The sequence below is a fragment of the Lipotes vexillifer genome, unplaced genomic scaffold, assembly GCF_000442215.2.
Source record: "Lipotes vexillifer unplaced genomic scaffold, Lipotes_vexillifer_v1.1 scaffold495, whole genome shotgun sequence".
Lineage (NCBI taxonomy): Eukaryota > Metazoa > Chordata > Mammalia > Artiodactyla > Lipotidae > Lipotes > Lipotes vexillifer.
In genome coordinates this window covers 649,621-668,867 of record NW_006770132.1, presented here as the reverse complement: position 1 = coordinate 668,867, position 19,247 = coordinate 649,621, and positions in this window count along the sequence as shown.

Sequence of the window (19,247 nt, the reverse complement as noted above, 5' to 3'; positions counted from 1 at the left end):
ATGGTATATCTCTCCAGCTCTTTGTATCATCTTTAATTTCTTTCATCAGTGTCTTATAGTTTTCTGCATACAGGTCTTTTGTCTGTCTCCCAAGGTAGGTTTATTCCTAGGTATCTTATTCTTTTTGTTGCAATGGTAAATGGGAGGGTTTCCTTAATTTCTATTTCAAATTTTTCATCATTAGTGGAATGCAAGAGATTTCTGAGCATTTATTTTGTATCTTGCAACTTTACCTGATTCATTGTTTAGCTCTAGTAGTTTTCTGGTGGCATCTTTAGGATTCTCTATGTATAGTATCATGTCATCTGTAGACAGTGACGGTTTTACTTCTTCTTTTCCAATTTGGATTCACTTTATTTCTTTTTCTTCTCTGATTGCTGTGGCTAGGACTTCCAAAACTACGCTGAATAATAGTGGTGAGAGTGGACATCCTTGTCTTGTTCGTGATCTTAGAGGAAATGCCTTCAGTTTTTCACCATTGAGAATGATGTTTGTTGTGGGTTTGTCATATATGGCCTTTATTATGCTGAGGTAGATTCCCTCTGTGCCCATTTCTGGAGAGTTTTTATCATAAATGGGGTTGAATTTTGTCAAAAGCTTTTTCTGCATCTATTGAGATGATCATAGGGTTTTTATTCTTCAATTTGTTAATATGGTGTATCACATTGATTGATTTGCATATATTGAAGGATCCTTGCATCCCTGGGATAAATCCCACTTGATCATGGTGTGGCTTCTATGTTGGGTGCATATGTAATTATAATTGTTATATCTTCTTGTTGGATTGATCCCTTGATCATTATGTAGTGTCCTTCCTTGTCTCTTGTAACATTCTTTATTTTAAAGTCTATTTTATCTGATATGTGTATCGCTATTCCAGCTTTCTTTTGATTTCCATTTGCATGGATTATCTTTTTCCATCCCGTCACTTTCAGTCTGTATGCATCTCTAGGTCTGAAGTGGGTCACTTGTAGACAGCATATAGATGGGTCTTCTTTTTGTATCCATTCAGTGAGCCTGTGTCTTTTGGTTGGAGCATTTAATCCATTCACGTTTAAGGTAATTATCGATATGTATGCTCCTATGACCATTTTTTTCATTGTTTTGGGTTTGTTTTTGTAGATCCTTTTCTTTTGTTTTGTTTCCCACTTAGAGAATTTCCTTTAGCATTTGTTGTAGAGTTGGTTTGGTGGTGCTGAACTCTCTTAGCTTTTGCTTGTCTGTAAAGCTTTTGATTTCTCCGTTGAATCTGAATGAGATCCTTGCCAGATAGAGTAATCTTGTAAACTTGTAGGTTCTTCCCTTTCATCACTTTAAATATATCGTGCCACTCCCTTCTGGCTTGTAGAGTTTCTGCTGAGAAATCAGCTGTTAATCTTATGGGAGTTCCCTTGTATGTTATTTGTCATTTTTCCCTTGTTGCTTTCAGTAATTTTTCTTTGTCTTATTTTTTGTCAATTTGATTACTATGTGTCTCGATGTGTTCCTCCCTGGGTTTATCCCACCTGAGAGTCTCTGCGCTTCCTGGAATTTGGTGGCTTTTTCCTTTCCCATGTTAGGGAAGTTTCTGACTATAATCTCTTCAAATATTTTCTTGGGTCCTTTCTCTCTCTCTTCTCCTTCTGGGACCCCTATAATGTGAATGTTTTTGCATTTAATGTTGTCCCAGAGGTCCCTTAGGCTGTCTTCATTTCTGTTCATTGTTTTTTCTTTATTCTGTTCCATGGCAGTGAGTTCCAACATTCTGTCTTCCAGGTCACTTATCCGTTCTTCTTCTTCAGTTATTCTGCTATTGATGCCTTCTAGTGTATTTTTCATTTCGGCTATTGTATTGTTCATCTCTGGTTTTTTTTTTTCTCTATTTCTTCTAGATGTTTGTTCTTTTTTTTTTTGCGGTACGCGGGCCTCTCACTTTTGTGGCCTCTCCCGTTGTGGAGCACAGGCTCCAGACGCGCAGGCTCAGCAGCCCTGGCTCACGGGCCCAGCTGCTCCGTGGCATGTGGGGTCTTCCCAGACCGGAGCACGAACCTGTGTCCCCTGCATCGGCAGGCGGATTCTCAACCACTGTGCCACCAGGGAAGCCCTAGATGTTTGTTCTTCTATTCTTCTAGGTCTTCGTTAAACATTTCTTGCATCTTCTCGATCTTTGCCTCCATTCTTTTTCCGAGGTCCTGGATCATCTGCACTATCATTATTCTGAATCCTTTTTCTGGAAGGTTGCCTATCTCCACTTCATTTAGTTGTTTTTCTGGGGTTTTATCTTGTTCCTTCATCTGGTACATAGCCCTCTGCCTTTTCATCTTGTCTACCTTTCTGTGAATATGATTTTTGTTCCACAGGCTGCAGGATTATAGTTCTTCTTGCTTCTGCTGTCTGCCCTCTGGTGGATGAGGCTATCTAAGAGGCCTGTGCAAGTTTTCTGATGGGAGGGACTTGTGGGTGTTAGAGCTGGGTGTTGCTCTGGTTGGCAGAGCACAGTAAAACTTTAAACTGCTTGTCTGCTGATGGGTGGGGCAGAGTTCCCTCCCTATTGGTTGTTTGGCCTGAGGCGACCCAACACTGGAGCTTACCTGGCTCTTTGGTGGGGCTAATGCCAGACTCTGGGAGGGCTCAAGCTAAGGAGTACTTCTCAGAACTTCTGCTGCCATGTCCTTGTCCTCACGGTGAGCCATAGCCACCCCCCCACCTCCACAGGAGACCCCCCAGCACTAACAGGTAAGTCTGGTTCAGCCTCCTGTGGGGTCACTGCTCCTCCCCCTGGGTCCAGATGCACACTCTACTTTGTGTGTGCCCTCCAAGAGTGGAGTCTCTGTTTCCCCCAGTCCTGTCAAAGTCCTGAAATCAAATCCCGCTAGCCTTCAAAGTCTGATTCTCTAGGAATTCCTCCTCCCATTGCTGGACTCCCAGGTTCGGAAGCCTGACTTGGGGCTCAGAACCTTCACTCCAGCGGGCGGACTTCTGTGGTATAAGTGTTCTCCAGTTTGTGAGTCACCCACCCAGCAGTTACGGGAATTGATTTTATTGAGATTGCACCCCTCATACCGTTTCATTGTGGCTTCTCCTTTTTCTTTGGATGTGGGGTATCTTTTCTGGTGATTTCCAGTGTCTTCCTGTTGATGATTGTTCAGCAGTTAGTTGTGATTCCGGTGCTCCCGCAAGAGGAAGTGAGAGCATGTCCTTCTACTCCGCCATCTTGAACCAATCTCCCTAGTACCAGTATCTTAAACACACATTTTAAGCAAAGCTGTTTCACAATGGAAACTTTGTGCATTCTCAGCAAACCTGGGTTGCATTCCCCAACCCTTAACTTCATAGAGTTTTGGTCTATACCATCTTCTATGACAGAGACTTGATATTACATATCTGGGCAGAAAACGGAGCTTCCACTATCTGATCTCTACTTATTTCTTCATCCAAGTTTTCCAACTATATTCTCGTACATGAGCCCTCCATTAAAGGTCACTTGGTCTTACGTGTTGTCACATGCACTTGGGGCTTTGCTGTTTCTCTGACTTGACTCATGCCGACTCTACTTGCAATGCTCTCTTTCTCACTGCTGGTAACTGAAACCTCCAAGTCTTAAGATCAAGCTCAAATGTTATTTCTTTCATAAAAAAATGTCTATGATTATGCAGGCTACAAGTAACTACCTGGCGACTTTAATACATTTTTCACTGTATTTTCCCTTAAAGATCAGAAACATGTTTCAAATTAACCTGTAACTCTAATAGTTTTTATTTATTTATTTATAACATCTTTATTGGAGTATAATTGCTTTACAATGGTGTTAGTTTCTGCTTTATAAGAAAGTGAATTAGCTATACATATACATATATCCCCATATCTCCTCCCTCTTGCGTCTCCCTCCCACCCTCCCTATCCCACCCCACTAGGAGGTCACAAACCACCTAGCTGATCTCCCTGTGCTATGTAGCTGCTTCCCACTAGCTACCTATTTTACGTCTGGTAGTGTATATATGTCCATGCCACTCTCTCACTTTGTCCCAGCTTACCGTTCCTCCTCCCCATGTCCTCAAGTCCATTCTCTACATCTGCATCTTTATTCCTGTCCTGCCCCTAGGTTCTTCAGAACCATTTTTTTTTTTTTTTAGATTCCATATATATGTGTTAGCATATAGTATTTGTTTTTCTCTTTCTGACTTACTTCACTCTGTATGACAGATGCTAGGTCCATCCACCTCACTACAAATAACTCAATTTCGTTTCTTTTTATGGCTGAGTAATATTTCATTGTATATATGTACAACATCTTCTTTATCCATTCGTCTGTCGATGGACACTTAGGTTGCTTCCATGTCTTGGCTATTGTAAATAGAGCTGCAATGAACATTGTGGTACATGACTGTTTTTGAATTATGGTTTTCTCAGGGTTTATGCCCAGTAGTGGGATTGCTGGGTCATATGGTAGTTCTATTTTTAGTTTTTTAAGGAAACTCCATACTGTTCTCCTTAGTGGCTGTATCAATTCTAATAGTTTTTAGCACTTGCTGTATACATAGACAATGCTCAAAGCATACACTAAACTCAGAAATAGCATAAAACCTCACTGTTTTAACACAAGAAAAATGGACTCTGCCTCCAGATTAAGGATATTCCTATGTCTCTCCTGATTTCTACTGACCACACACAGAAATTGAAGAGGTGAGGTGTTCAAGAGGATTCATACTTTAAATTTTGAAACTATAGAAGAGACGGTGCTAGAATGGGCCATTTCTTTACAAGAACATTTGCTAAAACTTCAAGTTATTCAGTGTTCTTCTGTGAGATTCTAGTTTGGTTGCCATAGGCTGATATTTGTGTTCTCTGTCCTAGGAAATTAAGAAGTAACAGAATGAGATGTTTACAGCTAAGATGAAAAAGGCAGAAATGGATAGACGTCCAAAATTTGCAGGATGGGGGGTAAGAATTTGGAGAGCCTATATGAAAAACAAGACCAGGATGTATCTTGTTATCTTGGAAACTGTCTCCCAAATTCTATGTTTCTATCAGGCTCTCAGGTTTCAGATAAAAGGATTTTGTGTTGCTATTGTTACACAGACTAAAAGAATTCTTTACACAGGCCTTTTTGCTGTAAGAACAAAATCAAATCTCCTTGCCTTCTGAAACACCCAGGGATTGCAAGGAGTTTACAGAGCAATGAATTCTGATCTCAGTTGTAGGAAAAAAAACAGATGGCTCTTGGTTTCAGAACATAGATCTATGTCCACACCACCTCCCACAGAGTTTGGGGGAAAACCCGACATTTTGTGGATGTCTTATTCTATTTCTGGTTACGAGTAACACATTTAATCTATGGATTATCACTTTTATCACACACATTTTTCCTGACATTGAAGTTACATGATAGCCAGGCACACTGGCCATGATTTGAGTACCATAAGTGTCTTTGGGAAAAACCACTGGATAAGTGGAACGAGAATGAAGTAGGTATGTTTGTCAGAAGCTATATGTTGTAGAGAGTGGTGATCCTTTTTGCCATGAAGTAGATAAGTAATCAACACATGACATGTGAAGAGATGTGAAGCGTTGAGAATAGACTCCTATGTTGTACAGACTATGGAGAAATCAAGTCTTTTCACAAAGTGTGGGAGAGCAAACTGTCAGTACCTTCAGAGGGAGGTTATCCTAATCCCAACAAGCCAATTTTAATTTAACCCACACTCAGTTCTAAGGGAGCTTAATTAATAGAGCATTAACAGTAGAATCAATTTTACTATAAACATGACTGTTGACCTTCAAGGAAGGAGCAGTTTTTGAGCAGTTAACTAGGCACAGCTTGAGTTGGGCTAATGAAAAAATAGTTATAATTGTAAGTGACAATTATGGCCTTTTTAAAAAAATATCAAAATCTGAACTCAACAGACAGACCCTGAGGATCATAACTGTGACAGGACATAAAAGACTGCAAATATCCTGTCAGAAGCAGATCAGAGACAGTTTGTTACAAAGAGTCAAAAAATAAATATCCTTCTAGGAAGGGCTGGGATAATTTGTTATAAGCATCACGATAAAACATATTATGCAATATATTATAGTAACTTTTGATATGATGTAAAACATGCCACAGCAATTCAGCATAGGCAGAAGTAAATAAGTATCACTTAACAAAGTCGTGATACTGTATTATAAGAATTATGACAAAGGGTAGTATGTCTATATATATATATATATATATATAGTAAAGTTATTTTATATATTATATAAAGCTATATATATAGTTTTATATATATATTTATATAAATATGTTTATATATATAAATATATACATGTCTTACATATTATATATAAACTATATACATAGTTTATATATAATATATAATATACTAATATATATTAAACTATGTTTTATTACTATAATTTATTTCAAAAGTGTCTTTAATAAAAATGAAAATAGCATTGTTAAATATATGCTTTAGTATCATCTGGTAGCATCTGCTATATTAGGTAGTTTTTTCCATTTACTAATTACTGAGTAACATAGCAATAACAACCATAAGAAGCACAACAAAATGCATCTACTGTATCTGAAAGCTTACTGAGAAGCATTTTGCTAGATACTTTAAATAAATTACCTCATTTAACTGCACAGTATTGCTTTATACTTTGTTTGTCACTTCTGATTTCAAAATATAAGTATTCTGTTTCTGATTTTTTTTTTTCGTGTGCCTTAGCCATACAAATCCCAAACTCACTAAAATTCTTGGAGTTACTAACTCATTTAATCCATTTATTCATTCAATAACCATTTATTGATCGTCTATGAATTTTCTTTTCTTCATTTTTTTTTTTTTTTTTGCGGTACGCGGGCCTCTCACTGTTGTGGCCTCTCCCGTTGCGGAGCACAGGCTCCGGACGCGCAGGCTCAGGGGCCATGGCTCACGGGCCCAGCCACTCCGCGGCATGTGGGATCCTCCCGGACCGGGGCACGAACCCGTGTACCCTGCATTGGCAGGCGGACTCTCAACCACTGCGCCACCAGGGAAGCCCCTCTTCATTTTTTTATTCATTAATTTGGGAAGAGAAGGAAAGAAAAGCCAGCTTTTATCTACCTTCCATGTGCTGAGGGCTACTGCTATAGAAGAGAATACAGAAGAGCTGGGGAGTGGAGTGGGGGACAGACATACTGAGAGATCATTTGCAGTGTTTTTCACTGAACATTCTAGCAGAGGAGCTAGCAGTGCAGGCTGGGAGCTCAGTGGATGAAACAAGTAATTCAGTCAGAGGGGTCGGGAAGGTGTCCTCAAACAGGGAACATATGAGCTTTGATCTGGGCAATGACTAGAGGAAAAGGACACCCCAGGATGAAACGTAGTAGGTACAAAATCCTGGGAAAACATACCACACACAGCAACTGTGAGCCTTTTACAGCGTTGGAAGCATAAACTGTGTGTGGTTAGTGGTGGGACATGAAGCTGCAGGGCTGCTTAGCCAAGGAGAAGAAACCAGACTTAATTGTATAGGTCATTTCATTTTGTATTTATAGAGAAGATGCTGGAATGAACTCCCTACTCCATTAGATATAATTATTTAAACATAACTTGTTAGAGATTAGCTGTTTAGTTTAAAAAACATAATTAATTGGAGCAATGTATTAAATAATAATATTTGACATCATTAATGAGAGTATAATTATGTGCTATTTAAAAACAGTGCGATACTGATATTTTCTCATCAAATGAAGCAAAAATTAACTACAAAGCACCTTAGCTCCTTGATTAAATTCATTTTGGAATTCACATTCCTGGCAATAATCACTCAAATTTAGAAAAACTATTTTAAATTTCTCCATACAAACTCAAGTAAGTATGAGAAAAATGGAGGCACATTTTCATAAGCAACAGGTAAATAAAAAAAACAGGGGGCAGGGGAAATTCCCACTGGGTACATGTAAATTTAAAAAGGCCTCTTCCTCCTTTCAGACTTAGGAGGACTTAGAGAAAATGCCCCCAGAAAGTTGCCATTTAGCTGTAGACTATCACAAGGGCCCAAGAGAAGCCTGATCCTAAAAGAGCTGGCCTTGCATTGATCGAGAGGAGTAAAGAAGGACCAACATCAATGGACTACTTAATAGGGTTCAGTCACCATGTTTAGCACATTATATTCACTATTCCTTTAATTTTCAGGAAAGCCCAATGGGTTAAGTACTATTAATATGCTTAATTTTTATATGAGAAGAGTAAAAAGTTAGGTGATTTGCCCAAGGTCATTCAGCTAATTATTAGTAGTGGCAGGATGCGCCCTGAGGTTCTGCTGACAATTCTATACTGGGAGACGTTGTGTACTGTCATCAGAAAGGCTACAGTTCAGCTGCAAATACAGGAAGTCATTAAATGTGAACAGGAGCATATATTATTATTATTTGATTTGAACATTGCATTTGAATGATATATGGCTGTTCTTTGCTGTCTGCTATCTAGCAAATAGCATCTATGGGAAATGGGGCTCCAGGGTACCACTCTGGCTTATTTAATTCTGGGAGAGTGATTAGGAAATGGAGTATAGCACGTTCCTCTCAGAAAACTACTGTTTGTGGGATGCCAACAAAGATTTGTGAGCTAGATGATGGTATCGGTCGAATTATATTAAACTGCTATTTTTTGCAGGTCAAGAGAGGTCCAATATCAGTGATTTCACATGTTTGAACTTAATGCTATTAGATCTTTCCAATGAAAGGTCTCCTTGGCAAGGTGTATAGCATGGAGTGGGGGAAATGGAACAGGAAGACAAGTTTGAATGTTCTTGCAGGGATCCAGGTGAGAAAGAATGACTATTTTCATAAAAGCCTCATCTAAGGGAGAGGTTAGAATCCTCTGCAAACTAAACTAACAGATAACCAAGTGGAGATGAAGAGTGAGAGAGTTGGAATCATCAGGATGCTGAGATTTTCAGTAAAAGAAGCTGGGACCATCATATGAGCTAAGGCTCCTCCCACCACAAAGAACTGTTTTACAAGAGATTTTCCTCCTCTTTCTATAGAGTTTATTCTATATTTTGTTTGCATCCGTGCTAATTCAAGATATACCTTTCTGTTTTAGAAGTAAACATGCAAAGAAAAAGTGACAGATTCCCAAAGTTGCGAAATTGAATGCAGCATTGCTGGTGAGGAAAGGACCCGAGAAGCCTGCCTGCCACACACGTGTGCACCATCCCCCAGGCTCATCAGAGTGGTGTGCAGTTCATCCGCTCAGCTCAGCAGATGTTAATCAGCTCCTATCCGGAGCCAGGCTCAGGGCCAGGTGCCAGGTATGGGGTGAAGCACACTCCGTCTCTCTGCTCCCCTGTCCTGCCTTGTCCAGGAGGCTGTCAGTTCACTGTGCAAATGCAGTGAGAAGGATGCAGACTGTGACGGGCAATGCTGGGGTACAGGCTGGAGAACAGTAAGAGGGGCCTTATCTGCTCCAGTGTGCACTGGTGTCACACACACAGACACACAGGCACACGCACGCGTGCGCTCACATTCACGCACACGCCCACACCCACTACACACATACAAATGCACACATGCACACACCCTCATACCTGCACATGCACACCCATACACAGACACACGAGTGCACACACAAATGCACGTTACCACACACTCATGTTCACATACTCTTATACCTACATGCACACCCATATATACACACATGGACAAACACATGCACACAACTCCAATCTACACACACACGCAGATGCCACGCTTGTGGACACAGAAACACACACGACCAACTACCACTCCCAGGGTACTCTGAAGAGGAACCTTCTCACTACTGTTCAGATTCAAAGAACTTTTTTCCTCCTGTCAGCCAACCTTGCTCCTCCTGACACATATATATCATTCCTAAATTTCTCCATCCTCTGACTCCATGCTTGGAATGGTTACAACTTTGCTTCCCTGTTTCTCCTTTTGTCCTGATAATTATATTAACAGTTCTGAGTAACAGTTCCCATAAACAGCAGTTCCAGGTGAAGGAGCTTCAACTGGGAGGATGTGAGTCCTGTACATGGGCTGATTTCCTGTTTTTATTATTGATATAATTCTAGAGTCTGCTTTCCAATGTTACTTCAGTAAGGAAAGCCTTTATTGGTACCTAAAGCTGAGATTCGGCAAACTCTGAGATTCCCTTGCCTGTTGTTACCGGGAAAAAAACCAAAAGATTTGTGCTTTGAGTTTCTTCTGACAGGCTCCCTTGCTGAAGGAGGCTCTGACCACTTCCAGGGCCAAGTTTATCATGCTGCTCTGCTTTCCTTTCTAGATTTCCCCCTGCATCTGCTGTCTGCTTTCTGTTGCCGGTCCCCATATTTTTCCCAAGTAAACTGAAGTTCCTCCCTGTGGTGGAAGGACAGTCCAGGGCCCATGGATAACCTGGTAACTTCCCCCAAAGTATAAAAGGTGATGTGGCTGCCAAGCAGAGCCACTCCGGGCCACCTCTGACAAACACCCAAAAACACACGTCAGAGCCAAATAAAGATCATCTTCAGATTGTCCCTGGCAGAGCAGAGAAAAACTTCTCTTCATCCTCAGAAAAGAGTTTTCTGGAACACAAGGCCAAAGGAAAGGGGTAATTCATTGTGGGGATTGCATATTAATTAGTTTTCAGGAATTCCTTGGGTAATTACAACCTATAACATTGGTAATTGATTTGGCCAGATTAAAAATGGGAAGCTTTGGTGCATCAGTGGAATTAATAAGTGGCCAAGGAGAAGTGGGAGGAGGAAGTGTCTCACCTAAGAGATGACAAGTAGGTCGGCCTCACACCAAGCCCCAGACAACACCTTCCCTGGAGTCAAAATTGCAGCAGGCATCTAAGATTGTACGCTCAGCTGGTGAGTTCTTTCCCCCCAAAAGACCATATGGGGGCACCTGAGAGGCTCGTTAGCAATTAGAGGAGTGCGCCCCCGGGGTCTTGTGAAGTCAGACACCTACCTCAACCCCACCTTGATACTGGTCAGGCCAAGAAGATTGGCATGATTAAAAATCACTCATTTTGCAAAACAGGAGGAAGGGGCCCTTCTCCAGGAAGAGATGAGGGGCAGGGATAGGATGAATGGGGCGAGGATGCAGGAAGGAAGCTGCCTCCTGCCAGACATACTCTCTGGCTGAACACCTCCCTCTTGAGCCTTGCAGATGGCCTTCTGTTCTTCATGATCCTGGACAAAAGACTCTCGCCCCCTTGCTCTTCGGGTGCTGGGTTGGGGGAGATGGCTGCTGAAGGTCCTGGCACTCAGACATCCCCTCTCAGGGGCTGCCCCACAAGCTGAGAGGTCCAACCATAGAGGTAATAAGGTGCCCCTGATAAACAGTGCTGTGGAGGTTGTGGATGGAAGACCAGGTATGGGGATTCAGGAAAAGAATGAGTAAGATGTCCCAATTTAATGGGCTTATTAGTTAACATTTATGGAGCACATTCTCTGTATTAGGCATTGTCTGTGGCTGCTTTTGTGTTACAAGAGCAGAGTTGAATAGTTCCAAGAGAGTGTATGCAAATCCTGAGATATTTACTGACAAGAACAAGTTTGCCAAGCCCTGCTCTAGAACAAAACCCTAATCACAAAAGTACACTCTATGCACAAGAGCGTGTGTTCATTCTTTCTCCAGGGTTTCATGAAAATGATGATCTGTGGGCTAAGCTACTGAGCTCCATGTTGAAATCTGGGGGCTATTTTCTGCTCCAGGAGAGTGACAGTTTACCCTTTCCAGTGTTCTTTGTTTTTCCCCATCAACATGGAAGAGAGGTGGAAGAAGGGCTCACCATGATGGGGATGGCTCCATTTAAAATACAGACACATGTCATTAGAAACACCATTTTTAGCTTTGACCTTGGGGAGAATGAATGTGAGAAGAGAGACATGGGTTGGTAACCACACTGCCTGCAATGGGGTGGGGGGGGGGAGGGGGCGTAGGTATCATGGAATCAATAATGCTTAATAAGTAATCCAAAGAAGTGACCAGAGAAAAGCTGCTCAACTATGGAGCACAAAGTGGCCCTCAGGTCTCTTTGCTTGGGTATGTTTCTAATAGCTGAAAGTTACAGAAGTTAGATGAATATTCACAGTCTTCCGGGTTCAGAGCATATGGCCTCCCAGTAAGGATGGCACATGTCTAACTGGACTTGGAGATGCAGACTCATGTTGTTCTCCCATGGGTGGGGCTCATGCCTTAGCACTTTCTACTTGTCCCTTTCCCAATACTGACAAGGAGAGTTTCCAAGTTATCTTTTAACAAGAAGGTCCATCATCAGAGGTCACTGATTTTATTTCCCATCTCCAAGAACATTACCTAATTTCCTACAGAAGAGATGGTTATCTGCCTAGTCTCTTCTTCATGGAAGAGCATGCCAGACAGGTCTGGTGACATACATTTTAGCAATCTCTTCCATTGATTATAAGCACCTTTTGTACTCTCCACTTAGAAAATGGCACAGAGCTGGGCACCGGCCACCTACTTTCCTCCAGGAGTTGTGACTCAGGTTTTCTTAGCTAGTCCACTGTTGGGTGGCACTCAGGATGACTGAAGTGCGGTAAGCTAGGTGAGCCCTCAGTGAGCATGGGGACGTGGGGGTGGAGACTGGTTATGGGCTTTCATATATTTTAACACATAAAATTTGACATTTGATAATTGACCCACGTACACTACTCGTATGGACCGGGAAGATTTTCTTAAGCCCAGTAAGTGAGATTAGGGGATAGAATTAGACCTTAAATGCCTCTTCCTATCCCAGAAACTGAAAAGTAATATTAATAATGAGATACATCACTATTGCTATTGTTATCATTGTGCCTGACCCTACACCATGTGATTAGCATCCATCTACTCATTCAAACCTCTCAAAAACCCTAGCCTTAGAGGCAGGGGTTATTATTACATTCTAGAAAGGAGGAAACTGAAGCTCAGGGAGCCAAAAGCATGCTTATAGGAAGTATCAGATGAAACCTGGTCAGCCACGGACTCTCTCTTTGGCCCAGAACCAACAGCAACCATTCCCAAGAGGGACTTTCTCCTACAAGGAAGGAGGATCCAGGAGTCAATTTTCTTACATTGGGAGCACCTGATCTCAACATTGTTCTGGGACCCCAAGGCAGCAGCATCTCCACTCTGATTCCCTGTTATGCCTCAAGTCCTGCCCTGAATCATGGATCAGGTTACTAGATGCAATCTTTCCACCTGTCCCCCATGGTACCTTCCCCTGTGGTTGAGCCCTGCCTCTCTCATTGCTGTCATCTGCTTGGATGGGCCTCCCAGGTTATGACTTGAGTCCAAGATGGTAGCTCCCTAGAAACTGAAATTTCATGTTCCACTCTTCAATGTCTTGAGTATAAATGCTGGCCTGGATCAAACGGGAGTTCACTGCCCTCTCTTATACTTGGTGACAGAAGAGGTCCCAATGTTTATGACAGATAAAACTCTGTATTCTGTCTGACAAAGCTTCTATGATGATTCAGTAGCCAAGGAACCACTTTGCTTCCTTCTTTCCCAGTTGCCTGATGGTCCATGTGAACTGCCTGTTGGTGGAGGATGAGTAACGCAGAGGAAGTCAGGTCTCACGCTGAAGTAAGGTGATATCTCAACCTTGATCCTCCAGCCTAGATTTCCCTGATCTCTACCCAATTCTTAATGGTAACCCCCTCAGGATCCCCTTTCTAATCTCTACCTTTAGTCCAGCCTTTGACCATAGAGGCCAGAAAGTTGGAGGAAAGCCAGGGGTTCAATATCCTATGTGATTGTTACTTTCTTTCCCATAGAAAACAAGTCTTTATGTCAGTTCTCTGCTAACATTGCATCTTTAACATCATGGCAGTAGCTTTAGGCCACTAGGCATTAATAAAACAAACTGACTTGCACAGATGCAAGCCAGACACTATAGAGAAAGCTATGAGGCTCACTGCTAATCCCAACCACTAATTCATCCCCTACTCTTCTATGGAATCTTCTATTAAAAAAATAAGTAACATAATAAACTCCAATTAAATGATGCCAAAGGTCATGCTATGTTTCTAAGGGAAATGGCACATTCCTCAACCACAGTCTGGATACAGAGATGTCATGTGGCTCTGGGCTTGTTCCATGAAGCAGGCACGCTTGCAAGACCTAGATCTTATTGACGATGGCAGTGGCAGAGCCTGATGGAGTGGGTGCCCTGAGAGGAGACTGGGGAGGCCCAAGACTGATGTCATGCTTTTATTGTTGTTAAAAGATCCTTAGCATTTAGGTTGAGGGGCACTGTAGGACGTTTTCTCTGGGAATTATGAACAAAAAATCCAAGAAAGAAAAAGGTATATATATATATTTTTTTCTGTTTTGTATTTTTGATCTCTTCTAGATTTCAAGTCCTGGTTATGATCTCTTAGTTTTCTGATTTGCAAAACAATAACAGTTGGCTCTGTTACTTATCAGACAGGGACATAGTAGGTAGTCACAAATGAAGTTGTGATGTTGGAGGTCATACTTGGAGATATGCTGAAAAACATTTTTAAACTGTTGGATTGCTACCAATTAGGGTGTCATAAAATCTTATTTTTAAAGATCACAGAATGAATAGACCAGAAAGCAGCATATGTTGCCAATAAAAGTAAAAGTAGGGATTGTTTCATTAAATTTTGTCTATGACTGTATGTATGTACGTTTGTGCATACTCGGTTCACTGCACAAGATGTACTATACTATGTGGGTTGCATTAAAAATAAAATTGAAAAACTCTGTTCTAAAGGTTGACCTTAGGTCAGTGAAGGGGGGGGGGAAATACCCCATTCCTTCTTCCTGTGGTTCATCCCACAGAGAGGGATTTTCCTGACCCTGGGCCATTTGGCTCTTAGGTGGCAGCTGCTATTTCCCAGCCCCTCTAACCGGAGCCCATTCATCCGCTCTGATTCCCCTTCAGTAGGGACCAGGAGCTTTTCTCAAATCAGGAGCAAGATGGATTGAATGACACTGTAGGGAGAAAGAACTAACCGTAATTTAGTACTTATTATGTGTTGGTTACTGGCACCAAAACACTAAAAAATATAAACTTCACAACAATCCTAGGGCAGGTATTTTACTTACTTTTGCACATAAGGAAATAGAAGTTGGGAGACACAGCACCATGATTTTTCCAAAAGACTTTACTATCTAAATCATTTTGTAATTGAGGGCACTGTGTTAAGTGAACTAAGTCAGAGAGAGAGAGAGAAAGACAAATACTGTGTGATATCACTTATGTGTGGAATCTAAAAAATACAACAAAGTAGTCAATATCTAACAAAAAAGAAGCAGACTCACAGATATAGAGAGCAAACGAGTGGTTACCAGTGTCGGGGGAGGGGAAACATAGGGGTGGAAGAGAGGGAGATACAAACTATTGGGTGTAAGATAGGCTATGAGGATGTATTGTACAACACGGGGAATATAGCCAATATTTTGTAATAACTGTAAATGAAAAGTAACCTTTAAAAATTGTATAAAAGATAAAAAGATAAATTATTTTTCCTTTTATTTAAATAATCCCTGGGACTGTTACCATGCCCTGTGAAAAGGATTGGGAAATATTGGCAAAATTGTGGCTCTCCATAAAGGCACTTTATGTTATTTTATAGGAAATAATGTATGTAGGTACATGAGGCTTTACAATGAACAAAGCACATCACAGTCTTCTTGTCTGACATAGTCTATGTCCCTCACCACATATCCATCAGATGGGTAGGGGAGTATTCTTCCCATTGAAGAGATTGGGAAATGAAAACAGAGATGGCAAATGATTCACAAACTTAATAGGAGGAGATGGAGTCAAATCTTGCTTTCAAGTCCACTGTTCTTTGAACCATAATCACTATTACTATGACTTCATAAAGACCCTTGTGTCTTGAGTTGCATTCTATAGTTTTTGTTATGCTGGAGGCAAAAAAAAAAATAACATTACAAAAAGAGGAAGAAAACCCACATTACTAAAACTATGGACTGAAGATTTTTAAAACACCTTTAAATGCACTGAACACAAGTAGATTTTTAACACTGTTATTCTCATTACATTTTATTCTCTCCCAGCACTCAGCGAAAACTAACCAGATTATCAACTCCTTTATAGAATACTGAGAATTTTGTTCAGAAATCAACTCATCTGACTCAGCAGGGAAACAGGAAGGACCAACATGCCTTTGCCCCCATACTGCATCTGCCAAGCTCTCAGAATGAAAAGCAAAAGATAAAGCTTTTCTCTGTCCTTTTAAACAGGGAAAATTAATTGCTCCTGCAGAGATGAAAACTTTACACTGGAAAAGAAACCAGTGCAAAATGCTTTATTCTTCTGTTCCCACCTGTGGAGACCGAGGGCTTGGCAGCAAATTGGAACTTACACAGAACAGTCACAAAGACAAATACCAGATCCCTTCCTAATTAGGAAGTGGATAGTCTGTTAGACACTGTGGTTAAAGGATGACTGTAGATAGAGGGGAAATGAGATGAGGTGTATAATATTTGCATGTTTGAGAATGATTATCTTCACATGCTCTGCATTTATATAACTACGTCTGCCCACTGAACTGCTAAGTGAGTATTTAAAATTAAATAAACAATACTGCTGATCATAGTGAATATTGAAAATTAAATAAACAGTACTGCTGGCATAGGAAGCACTTCCATGTATCTTTCTATTTTGTCTGCCATAATAGTAGATGAGCTCACAACACAACTAGTAGCAAAATCCAATACATTAATTCATGAATGAGGTAAATTTGGCCTAGTGGTTTCTGCTGACCAGGGTCCAGGACTTGAGGCTTTGATATTCAGTTCTGCAATTGAGTCCTTTTAGTCCATCAGTTTGTGTCTCAGTTTTCTCCACCTGAAAAGGTGGGAAATGGAAATACTTTCCTCTTTGACTTCAGAAAATATATTAAAAAGAGGCATGCAAGGGGACTTCGTAGGAATTCACAGGCACTGTTTGTGACTCAAACAAGCGGCTCTTCTGTCCCAGGAATCTAATTATTGCAGTTGTCCTGATAGAGTGTCTGAGTGAGTTTTGGATTTCATGACAGCTTTGGAATCTGCTCTTTGATTTCTAGATATGCCTCTGTTGATCAATATTCATTTGAGAAATCCATTTCAATATCACTTAAACCATTTTCTCATCTGAATGAGGATATCGGGATATGAGTATCACAAGGTTGTTTGTTGTATCAGATGTGAAAAATATGTACCGAAGTGCTTAATAACTGCAGTTGCATTTTAAAGGTACATGTGTCATGTGGCAATCATTCAGATAAACAATCTGACCAATCATTTTTCCATAGAAAGTAGAAAGTCTTTCCATAGAAAGACAAAGTACAGGCGATCAAAATCTCTTTTGACATAAGGGGGTGGGGAAAGTTCTGGAGCTCAGTTTGGGGAATGAGTTTTGGGAGCTAGGATCTTAGGCATGGAAGAAAGTCAGGGCTGGTGATTATTTTGAAGAGCATGAAGATAGAGTATCCAACAGCCCTGTGTAATAGAGTGAAAACCTGAAGATGGACCAAAGAACCAACCCCTGGAAGAGGCCAAGATGCCTTAAGTGTGATCACTGAGGCAGCAAGAGACCCCACACTTTAGCAAACAAGAGAGGAAGTAGAGAGTGGACAGAAGGATAGGAGTCCCAGAGGACCCAGATCACAAGCATGGCAGCCTCTTTCCAAGGAGCCTATGGGAAGGAAGAAAGCAGTGTGGGGAGTCAGTTTGTTCCGTCTACAGAAATTTAATAATTCCACTAGTTATGGCCAGCCAAGGAGTTCATGAAGACTTGTTTTACGAATGTTCAATGTTCCAATAGCCGGACTTGTCTGGTTGACAGGTTGAGGTTAAGCTGGATGCTTTTGAGTGTCTCAGCACACAGACGCTCTTTGGAGATACTGACCACGTATCTGATAGATGGGTGTCCTTAGGGACAATGGACACTGCGAACACTTTATTGTCTGTTCCCAATTCCTATTCACAGGTCATGCAAAAAAAAAAAAAAAAGACAATGGCTTTCCTTGGTTTCATTTCTTGAGCTGACTTCCTTGTTAAGTCAGCCAAAGATGTCTGTCCGATTTAATGAAATGATTCCAATAGCAAACCATCACATGGGTTGCTAGGTGTAAGATATAAAACACTACACCTAGCCAACTAGCTGCTGGGTTCCAAAGGCAACTTATCCAGTCTCTCTATCAAGGCAACTAAGGGAATCCATATTTAATATTCAGTTGAGCTAAAAACTTTGGAAACTTTCAATGTTGTTTCTGCAGCCAACTGGCCAAATTGAAAGATCAGAACCAATATTATTTTTGAAGAAATAGCAATCTCAGTACATCTGATATATTATTCCCTATGATACAGACAGCACCAGCATGCTAGTTTACCCCAGAAGGAATTGGGCTAGGATTACACTGCATCTTTATTCCTCATGATTTCTCCCACTCATGTATTCATCGGATGCTTTTTTATTCACCCCCTCTCTTTCCTTTCTTTTAATATATCCATTCAAAATATGTCTGAAATAAATCCCAAGACTCCTAAGAATATTTCTGCTCATGTAAGCATGTGTATAACTTCCATCCTCATGCTTTCACACAAGCAGTGTTTAAATTCCAAAGGGAAACACCCTGACTCACAGTCTTGGATGCTTCCTGAGTTGAACTTGCTGATTAAAAAGATGTTTGCTACTCTTGTGGTAGTGGTATTTAACTGTACGGAAAGAGGACTTCCACTGTGTTTTGTTTTCTTCTCTGTTTTTGGCAGATATGCTTTACTTCTTTCTTAACCAGAGTTAGACGCAGGCTATGGATCCTCTTTTCAATGTCCTTTCTGAGGCAAAAGAAGGTAATGGAAAAGCTTAAATCCTGGCTCTGCCTATTTGACCTTCAACCTGTGAGTTAAATTCTATAAGCCTCCGATTTCTTCCTTGTAAACTGAAGATGAAAAATAAGATAGAGCAAGAGTATTGCATTTAGTCCATAAAAAGCACTGGATATAGTGGCTATAAATTGATTTCCTTTCCCTTCCTTTTCTGATTATACTCTTTTAAGACAACTTAAGCTCATGTTGTTCAATTATAAACATGAATCTCTTAATAATGAAAGATATCTGTGTGTTAGAATAGGGGTTCTCCAAAGCACTGCAGTCTGAACAGGAGTGGGTGAGCACAGTAGAAGAAAAGGGGGAAATGTTACTTTGCTGCCTTTGTTTCAAAGCAGGAACTTGTGGGCAGTGAAATGGCCTGTTTTCCAGCTCTTCTGGATATAAGCCCAGATAGCAGCCAGAG